This window comes from Micropterus dolomieu, linkage group LG16 (genome assembly GCF_021292245.1).
Source record: "Micropterus dolomieu isolate WLL.071019.BEF.003 ecotype Adirondacks linkage group LG16, ASM2129224v1, whole genome shotgun sequence".
In the NCBI taxonomy this organism is placed as follows: Eukaryota; Metazoa; Chordata; class Actinopteri; order Centrarchiformes; family Centrarchidae; genus Micropterus; species Micropterus dolomieu.
Genome location: NC_060165.1, coordinates 5,931,520 through 5,941,846, shown reverse-complemented (window position 1 = coordinate 5,941,846; position 10,327 = coordinate 5,931,520). Strand labels below are relative to the sequence as shown.

At 41.3% G+C, this 10,327-nt stretch overlaps 1 protein-coding gene and 1 long non-coding RNA gene across 5 annotated transcripts in view; one reads left to right on the top strand and one right to left on the bottom strand.

Annotated features, from left to right (window-relative positions):
- Positions 1 to 10,327, top strand: part of scaf11 (SR-related CTD-associated factor 11) — a 31,129-nt gene that overhangs the window by 5,708 nt on the left and 15,094 nt on the right. The window lies entirely within an intron of this gene.
- LOC123984760 lies at positions 8,054 to 9,752 on the bottom strand. The gene is made up of 3 exons (XR_006828519.1): positions 9,717 to 9,752; positions 9,491 to 9,585; positions 8,054 to 8,346 (listed from the first exon to the last, which is right to left on the bottom strand). It is a non-coding gene; the product is annotated as an uncharacterized LOC123984760 (long non-coding RNA).

The window sequence follows — 10,327 nt, the reverse complement described above, 5'->3', positions numbered from 1 at the left end:
GGTAGCGGTCCTGCTGCTGGGTTGTTGCCCTCCTACGGCCTCCTCCACGTCTCCTGATGTACTGGCCTGTCTCCTGGTAGCGCCTCCATGCTCTGGACACTACGCTGACAGACACAGCAAACCTTCTTGCCACAGCTCGCATTGATGTGCCATCCTGGATGAGCTGCACTACCTGAGCCACTTGTGTGGGTTGTAGACTCCGTCTCATGCTACCACTAGAGTGAAAGCACCGCCAGCATTCAAAAGTGACCAAAACATCAGCCAGGAAGCATAGGAACTGAGAAGTGGTCTGTGGTCACCACCTGCAGAACCACTCCTTTATTGGGGGTGTCTTGCTAATTGCCTATAATTTCCACCTGTTGTCTATTCCATTTGCACAACAGCATGTGAAATTGATTGTCAATCAGTGTTGCTTCCTAAGTGGACAGTTTGATTTCACAGGAGTGTGATTGACTTGGAGTTACATTGTGTTGTTTAAGTGTTCCCTTTATTTTTTGAGAGAGAGTTCATTTATTTCAGCAATTCAACTTAAAAGGTGAAACTAATATATTATATAGACTCATTACATGCAAAGTGAGATATTTCAAGCCTTTATTTGATATAATTTTGATCATTATTGTGTACAGCTTATGAAAACCCCAAATTCAAAATCTCAGAAAATTAGAATATTGTGAAAAGGTTCAGTATTGTAGGCTCAAAGTGTCACACTCTAATCAGCTAATTAATCCAAAACACCTGCAAAGGGTTCCTGAGCCTTTAATTGGTCTCTCAGTCTGGTTCAGTAGAATTCACAATCATGGGGAAGACTGCTGACCTGACAGTTGTGCAGAAAACCATCACTGACACCCTCCACAAGGAGGGAAAGCCTCAAAAGGTAATTGCAAAAGAAGTTTGATGTTCTCAAAGTGCTGTATCAAGGCACATTAACAGAAAGTTAAGTGGAAGGGAAAAGTGTGGAGAAGGGGGAAAAAAAAAAAAGGTGCACAAGCAGCAGGGATGACCGTAGCCTGGAGAGGATTGTCAGGTAAAGGCCATTCAAATGTGTGGGGAAGCTTCACAAGGAGTGGACTGAGATGGAGTTACTGCATCAAGACCCACCACACACAGACGGGTCCTGGACATGGGCTTCAAATGTCGTATTCCTCTTGTCAAGCTGCTCCTGAACAACAAACAATGTCAGAAGCGTCTTACGTGGGCTAAAGAAAAGAAGGAGCTTTATTGCCAAGTAGTGTTTTACACATACGAGGAATTTGCTGTGGAGATAAGGTGCTACACATAGACAAACATACAGTCAACATAAATAAATGTGGAAATATATAAATACGGAATTGAAGAACAGTGTTGCAGATATATACATGTGCATTATTCTGGGTCTGTGCCGTGCAGAAGTAACGTAACGGAAGAGAATATTGTGTACGTATAAATATATAAACTGACAACATAAAAATATACAACAACAAAGATCAACAATCAACAACAAATATGTGCGACGTGCCAGGTCTGTGCCCGACACAATATTAAACAGTCTTTACATGTGCAGAGACATTTGTATCGTTTGCAAGGGGGGAGTGTCAGTGGGGGACCCGGGCCTTGTTAATGAGGCTAGTTGCAGATGGGAAGAAACTGTTTGTGTGTGTTTTGGTCCTGATGGACCGCAGCCTCCTGCCAGAAGGGAGAGTCTGAAACAGTTTGTGTCCGGGGTGGGAGGAGTCAGCTGCAAACTTTCCTGCTCGAGGCGTACAGGTCCAGAAGAGAAGGAAGATTGCAGCCTTCTCTGCAGAGCGAATGATGCGCTGCAGCCTGCGCTTGTCCGTGGCAGTGGCAGCAGCGTACCAGATGGTGAGGATGGACTCAATGAAGGCGGTGAAGAAGTGCACCATCATTGTCTTTGGCAGGGTGAACTTCTTCAGCTGCCGCAGGAAGTACATCCTCTGCTGGGACTTTGATGATGGAGGTGATGTTCAGCTCCCACTTGAGGTCCTGGGAGATGATGGTGCCCAGGAAGCGGAAGGAGTCCACAGTGAGTCACACAGGATGATGGGGGAGGGTGGGACTGTGCTCTTTCTGAAGTCTGTGACCATCTCGACTGTCTTCTGAGCGTTGAGCTTCAGACTGTTCTGGCTGCACCAGGTCACCAGATGGTCGATCTCCCACCTGTAGGCGGACTCCTCCCCACCTGTGATGAGCCCAATGAGGGTGGTGTCGTCCGCAAAAAAAGAACTGGTCTGTTTCTCAGTGGTCCAAAGTCTTCTTTTCTGATGAGAGCAAATTTTGCATCTCATTTAGAAACCAAGGTCCCAGAGTCTGGAGGAAGAATGGAGAGGCACCCAATCCAATATGCTTGAAGTCCAGTGTGAAGTTTCCACAGTCTGTGTTGGTTTGGGGAGCCATGTCATCTGCTGGTGTTGGTCCACTGTGCTTTATTAAGTCCAGAGTCAGCGCAGCCGTCTACCAGGACATTTTAGAGCACTTTATGCTTCCTTCAGCAGATGAGCTTTATGGACATGCTGACTTCATTTTCCAACAGGACTTGGCACCTTCCCACACTGCCAAAAGTACCAAAACCTGGTTCAGTGGCCATGGGATTACTGTGCTTGATTGGCCAGCAAACTTGCCTGACCTGAGAAAGATGAAAGACATGAGACCGAACAATGCAGAAGAGCTGAAGGCCGCTATTGAAGCGTCATGGTCTTCCATAACACCTCAGCAGTGCCACAGGCTGATAGCATCCATGCCACGCCGCATTGAGGCAGTAATTCATGCAAAAGGGGCCCAAACCAAGTACTGAGTACATATGCATGATTTATTTTTACTTTTCAGAGTTCTGACATTTCTGTATTTAAAATGCTTTTTTTTTTTTTTATTGATTTCATGTAATATTCTAATTTTCTGAGATTTTGAATTTGGGATTTTCATAAACTGTACGCAATAATCATTGAAATTATATCAAAGGCTTGAAATATCTCCCTTTGCATGTAATGAGTCTATATAATCTATTAGTTTCACCTTTTAAGTTGAATTACTGAAATCAATGAACTTTTGCACGATATGCTAATTTTTCAAGGTATGTAGGTAGGTGTGTGTATATATACATACACTTTGTAATAAGGGCAGCTAAAACAAATGCTGTATTTTTATTTATTTATATATATATATATATATATATATATATATATATATATATATATATATATAATCATTTGAAAAAACTGACACTACATTGCAAGGCACTGCTGTGTCAGCTTGTCTTTCATCACGAAGTGCCTTCAAAAGTGAAGTACTGTCACAACTTGACAATCTCTGTGTCAGTGCGGGTCACAATTTGAAGCACTTAAAGTTGTGAAGACATTGTGTAATTCCCAGGAGGTTTTTTGATACTGAGCTGCGATGATGGTGTTTTTTAAATTTGTTTTTATTCCCCGCAGTCATCCACACTGTGTTCTCTCCGAGAGAACAAGCTTATCATCCTGCTTTCAGGACACCACCTATCTCAGGTAGGTCACTGTGACACTTCCCCACTATGGCTATTAAGTAAATAAAGACTGAAGCACACATTCTAAAGGATCTAGCAGTACATGGCACTTAAGCTCCATCTTTCTAACCCTTAAATCTGTGACGCCACTAGGCTGAACAGCTCCACCGAGAATTAATTAGAAAAGATAGACGAAGTTCTGACAGCATCTAGGACAATTTTAATGCAGCAGAATAGATTTCTTGAACAAATGCCACCTCAGCCATCGTGAATTAAAGCTCATTTGGATGTAAAACCAAGCAGAAACAGGATTGTATCAGTTCCCAAGTCTTCAATTTACTGGGAATGAAGCTGACGAAGGCGGTGTTTGATGTCACAATTTTTAGCTTGTGCTCTGGTTGCTACAACATGTTATCAATACAAATTAGACTGTTTGTTTATCATTTTTAAACCAAGTTGTATTTCCTTTAAAATTGAACCATATTTGCCAAAGATAAGCTGTCCTCCTTTTCATTTGAATGGGGTTAGTGTGTTAAGGCTGCAGCAGCGGGGAAGGCAAAAAGTTAAAATAGAATCAACTTTTGGAGAAACGCTACCCAACGTCATGCTGCGGTGGCCAATTAGATTAGCCAATGATCAGACAAGTCAAACGGCTCCATAATCAGCCTGAAACAAAGCAGAAACCGGGCGCTATCTTGGCTGATCAAACAATCGTAGTCTCCCATTTGTTTATTTTGTGAACCCAGCTTCAACATCGGCGACTGGTTTGCAGCTATGCTGCAAAATAGTAATACTGAGAAGCTTCCTTTGGTTTGTGTGCATTTGTTTGAGAGAGAAAGAGACAGACAGAGAGAGGGCGCAGTGGTTGCGAGAAACCCAGTGAATCGGAGAAATAAAACAGCGGTGGTGTTTTAAAGCACATATAAACAAGCCTACACTGTTGCACAACCCTGCACTGATCACAATGCCTGATTTGGTGAATACAGCTGTTAGCAACTGATTTGATCCTCTTATTTCTTGTTTGTTTATAATATTTTCTCTCCACAAAGTGACTGGTTATGCTTTATTTACTCAGTGCTCTATGTGGCTCTTTTTCAGGTTTAGACTCTCCAGTAGCAAATTCCTTCAATCAAAGAATACCGTGGACGGACCCAAACAGCAGCCCGAGGTCGCGTCTCTATTCTCCAGACTACAGGTCCTGATAAAGCTCTCTGACTTTCTGGTCTGTATTCTTCGAAGGTAGAACACCACAGGCCATAAATGCATTTTGAATGTCCCTCTGTCCCTCAGTATTAAAGCTGTTGGATGTGACTGCAAAATATAATTTTTTTTTCAACTGTTTTCACATGTTGGTACAGATGCTTAAAAGAAACTGCTGGATAACAGGGCTGTTCTCGTATGCGTGTGTGTGTGTGTGTGGTTTGACATGGAAATCGTTTTTATAAAAAACCACTGTTAACTGACATCTTTCAGAGTATGAAGAATGCTTATTAAAAAAATCAATAGTTTATGCTTAAATAAGGTTTAATTTTGTGTTTGTTTGCCTTTTACTTGTGTGCCACTTATCATATTTGACATGTGAAATTTAGTAACTCAGGATGAACCTCATTCTTGTATTACAAAAAGCAAACGTTACCTTGACAATGTTTATTTTGGTGAACATAAAACGTCCTTCGTTATGTTGTAGCTTATACATTTTGTGAAAAAATGCCGTCCACTGAATCCGTCCTCCTCATAACCCTTCAAATGTGCAAACGTTTTAGTGTTTTTTTTTTTTCTGTTTTGGGCATTTCTGGGGAAATATTACTTCCCGTTTACTCAACATTGCGGAGTTTTTGAGCCACAATACGTGCAGCTCCTATCTAATTAATTAATTAATTAATTAATGTGAAACAGTGAAGAAATGTGAACCACCATTCAGTTTTTATCCCGGTGTTAATTCAGTGCAAAAGCAATCAAATGTGACATGGTCTCATTTCTGAATATGTAATGTTTCTGTTTCAGTTAAAGAGAAGAGAATACTGTAGCACTGTTGATATTCCGGGACTTTGTTGTGACTTTAAATAAAATATTTTTCTAATGGATGGAAAATGTTAACCAGGAGAACTGTATTTATGATAGCTAGTGAAATTCAGTTTTATTGTAAGAGGAGTATGTGTGATGATCAAATGTTTTCAGTGTTTTTTTTTTGTGTGTGTTCATAGCCATGCCTTACATTCATATGTAAACAGCTTTTGGTCACATAACACAGACATGAGTTTGTTTGCTTGTATGAATACACTCTTGCCTTTGCTAATTAAAGTTTTTACTTTTCATGTTCAGCATGTCTTGTTTTATTATTGATTTAATACCTCTCCAAACACATGTATTAAATCTATCTTGTACTGAAAAGTTTACATTGGAATAAACTCGCAAAAGAACATTTAACAGACAAATAACAAGTATCTTCTCACGCAGAACCTTGACAGATGAATAGTCCAACCGAAAGCATCTTTTCTTCTCTGAATAATTAGAAATGCAGATCCAGACTGAACTAAATACTGTAGCGTTCCCTCCACTTGCAACAATAAGTCTGTCACTCACACCCACTCAACCTACAGTTTTCTACACTATGAATTGATTTTTTGCAACAGTGCCGCTTCATTTATCTTAAGTATATTTTGTTTTCCTGCTTGGTGCATTTTCTTGACATCTAACCTGTCATCCTACTGAATATTTTTTATGTTAATCCAAAGTAAAGTAATCAGATGTTTTCACAGTTGAATTATTTCATTGTTTTATGCACTTGTACTTGTATGTGGATAAACACTGACATAACTGCTCACCACAGTCTTGTGATGCACACAAACTGGGGATTGGGAGAGGCTCCTCCTCCTTGCTTCTTGAGGATGTTAAAATGTCTGACCGCTGATCAAATACCTCCCGTGTGTCTGCGACACTGCTCTGGACTGCTGCGCTGGGTCCCAGGCATCTAGCTCATTTGTAAGCCCTCCGCAGCCGCCTGTGCGTCAAACTGTCTCGGGCAGGTGAGCAGACTAGAATGTGCACCACAGAATTTTGTCAAGCAGCAAAACATCGGTTGTGGCACATTTCAGGATTCCATCTGTTTGACTGGCTATGGATGTTCATTGAATATTTTATTGTTAAAATGTTTCCACTTTTTAGTAATTCTAGGCTCTGTTATTTAATGTGCAGATTATTTTTTAGATTAGTCAATGAAATGTCCGCAAATAGATTAAAATGCCCAACTCAGGGCCCAAAGTGATGGGTTCAGATTGAGTGTTTTGTCTGACCAAAAAGTAATGGCCATAGATATTCAGTTTACAATGGTATATTGCAAAGAAAAGAAAATCTGCACAAGAATCTGACACTAGGAAATATTTGTTACTCGAGGCTAATCACAGGAGTCTGTGGAAATTATATTTTCACACACACTTAAAAACCACAAACATGCACTGCTGCAAATAAACAATAAGTGGGACACATACAGCACCAGCTATAGTCTTTGCATTATTTCCCACATGCTCCTTATTTCTCAGAAGGGGTTTTATGCAGACAGAGCTTCAACTCATGCCTGAGAGGTGTTTATGAGGAAGCTTAGCAAGACCAGCTGTCTAGCTCAGGCTATGGCCGTAACAGGGGCTCAAGGGAATTTTTTAAGGTGTTGGTTGGCTTAAGAAAAAAAAAAAAAAACTTGTGTAAGGAGACAAGCCAACTGATTGGCTATCCACTTCAGCAGCTGCTTTTAGGATGCAACAGTAGCGCAGCAGCACACAAGTTTTGATTTATTGTCCGCTTCAGTTAAAATCGGATGTAATTCAAAAGTCGGAATGAGCGCTTTTAAATTACTCCAATGAAATGATTATGGCATATGGGTTTTATATGTGACCGTACAGTCTATATGTAGCTCATTAAGGCAGTCATCCATGTTAAGCTAAAATGACACTTAATTTATTCTTTCCATTAAGGCACACAGGTTGCATAAACCCCACCTGTCAGCCTGTTGAGCTGAGAGGCATCTTGCTGCGCCCTGGGTGAAGGGAAACCGCCACTGTTCCAGATGGCTTACTGCGCTGTCAGTGGAGGGGATCAATGAGGTGGGCATTGAATGAAACCTGACAAGAATGGCAAGGCTGCTCCCTCAGGATAGTGTGAGAAGGTCTGCCTGGAAAGCAATCTCTCTGTGAGGGAAGTCAGGGGTTGCTGAGCCCAGTGAAAGCTTTAGCAGTTTGTACAGTTTGGTCATTTGTAACTCATTTGAATTGTATTTTGTGGTAGGTCATGTAGTTTGAGTGTTTTCTCAGAAAATGGGCTGATGTTTATATTGCAGAATTCATACAGAAAATGTCAATGCAAACCTAATCAAACTCCCTCTTTATTCTTGCTGGTTCGTTGCAGGAGCACTACTGAGGAAGCTCCCTAACCTATTTGTTTTTGCTATTTATGACTTTAATTAAGTATTAGGCCTATATGAATATCAGAAAACTGAGTGTTACGTTCCTCCGGATGGTGAGTCCAGGGGGAGAAGGAGCAACAATATTTGAAATAAAAAACGGGGCAAAAGAGGACAGGAAGTCAGGGTTATGTGCAAACTAAAGTGTATTTATTCTATACTGACAAAGGAAAACCAACTCAAAACTACTCTCTCAAAAGGAGAGAGCGAGCCAACAAGGTAAGGCAACAATAAACACAGGGTAAGTAACTGTGTTGAACACTAAATGAACCGCTGAAAAGTCCTCTCTCCACTGAGGAGGTGACCAGACACTGTTCTGGACTCATGGAGGCTCTGGGCTGGTGTTCAACCCACTGGTTGAATGGGCTGCCCCTGTCCGCTGGGCTGACGGGCTGGCAGTGGTCTGCTCACAGGTGATGATCTGCAGTGTGGTTGCAACAGGTAGAAAGGGGAAACAGACAAAGTGCTGTGAAAAAACCAAGCCTTCTTATGCTCCAGGCACTGAGTGGTGATCAGGCACACCTGCTGCCACTCACTCATGCAGCCAAGGCATGGGGGGGGTAAGGGCCACTACCTGAGAGGGAGAAGGAACACACAACCCAACCCAAACACACGACCCGTAGGGTCGTAACACTGAGTTAATTACTTTATTGCCTACAATGTTCCCTCTTGTGTGCCAGTTCAGGTCCATCACAAAAACGCAAGTCTATATGAGGTGCTTTTGGGGCTCAGCAGAGACTGTATGGCATGCTTTGAAGAAAAAAGTTTCCCACTCTGCTGGATAAATGATTGAGGCCTTTCTTCCATCACAGCTGGCAAATGTTTTGTAGGGCTAATCTAAGAGCCGCTTCCGAGTGGCTTTGCCTCAGTGAAAATATATGAGCGATTTCACGAAATAAATCTGTTTGGCTGGCACCCGCACTGGCACCGGCATGTGACTGGTCAGCCAAAGCAGGAAAGGAGAGAGCGCTCTGGAGCATAATAACAACAAGCAGTATGTTTTGAAGTGGTTAATTTCCTGTGGTTGCTGGCACTCCTCGTCCACAAGTCATGAGTTCCAGTAGGCTACTTCCAAAACTCCCAAGAGCACACTGTGAGTTGAAGGTATGTATGTCTGTTTGGAGCTGTGTGGTTTGATAGTGTAATTGTGGAGTAGAAAATATAAGAATATCAGATTTAGGTTTAAAGGAATATTTTATGATGTGTTTTTTTGGTGGTGTTTTTTTTCAACCTGTACAACGGGGTAGGTTGTAACACATGCTGGGGTAAGTTGTAACAAGACAAAAGAAGCAAAAATAGATGCCACACTATATGATGCTTCAAAAACAGGTAGTTATATAAAAGAGAGAAAAGTTTTTCTCTTGCCGTAACAGACTTGGTCTGATGACTCACGCGCATGTTCAGTATGTGTATGTAAATTTATCTATAGAATAAACTTAATCAACAGTTTACTTAATACTACTAAAATGTAATTAATTAAAGAACATCTCTGTACACCCTTAGGTCTAACTAAAAAGAGGTGTGTGTGTGTGTATGTATGTAAAAGGTCGAGTGACGATACATACGCCAACGTGTGTACAACATGTGAATGGGGAGTACTGGTCACAGTGCTGACAAATGAATGCTGGTAACCCTGGAGTGCAGGTTTGGTGGACCCAGACTGCAGGAAAAAATGCATCACATGTTGCCTGAGAAACTATACTTCAATCTAAAATAATTCAAACAATTCTATCTGCAATAGTATAGATACTAAACAAAAAATAGTCTTGGTCAAAAACTTTACTTTCTTACCTCAAAATCATTTTTTTCTCTATATATTCTGAATGCACCTCTTTCCAGACCTGATAACCACCATGCCTGATCGGGGAGGAAGTAGGTACAGTGGGGGAAATAAGTATTTGACCCCTTGCTGATTTTGCAGGTTTGCCCACTTACAAAGAATGCAACGATCTATAATTTTAATCATATGTACATTCTAACAGTGAAAGACAGAATCCCAAAGAAAATTCCAGAAAATCACATCATATGAATTTATAAAAATTGATAACCATCTGATGAGGAAAAACAAGTATTTGACCCCCTGGACAAACAGCATGTTAATATTTTGTAGAAAAGCCATTATTGGCCAGCACAGATGTCAAACGGTTTTTATAGTTGGTGACAAGGTTTGTGCACATTTCGGCAGGGATGTTGGCCCACTCCTCCCTGCAGACAGCCTCCAAATCATTCAGGTTCCGAGGTTGTCGCCTGGCAACGCGAATTTTAAGCTCCCTCCAAAGATTTTCAATTGGATTCAGGTCTGGAGACTGGCTAGGCCACTCCAGAACCTTGATGTGCTTCTTCTTCAGCCACTCTTTTGTTGCTTTGGCGGTGTGCTTAGGGTCGTTGTCGTGCTGAAACAC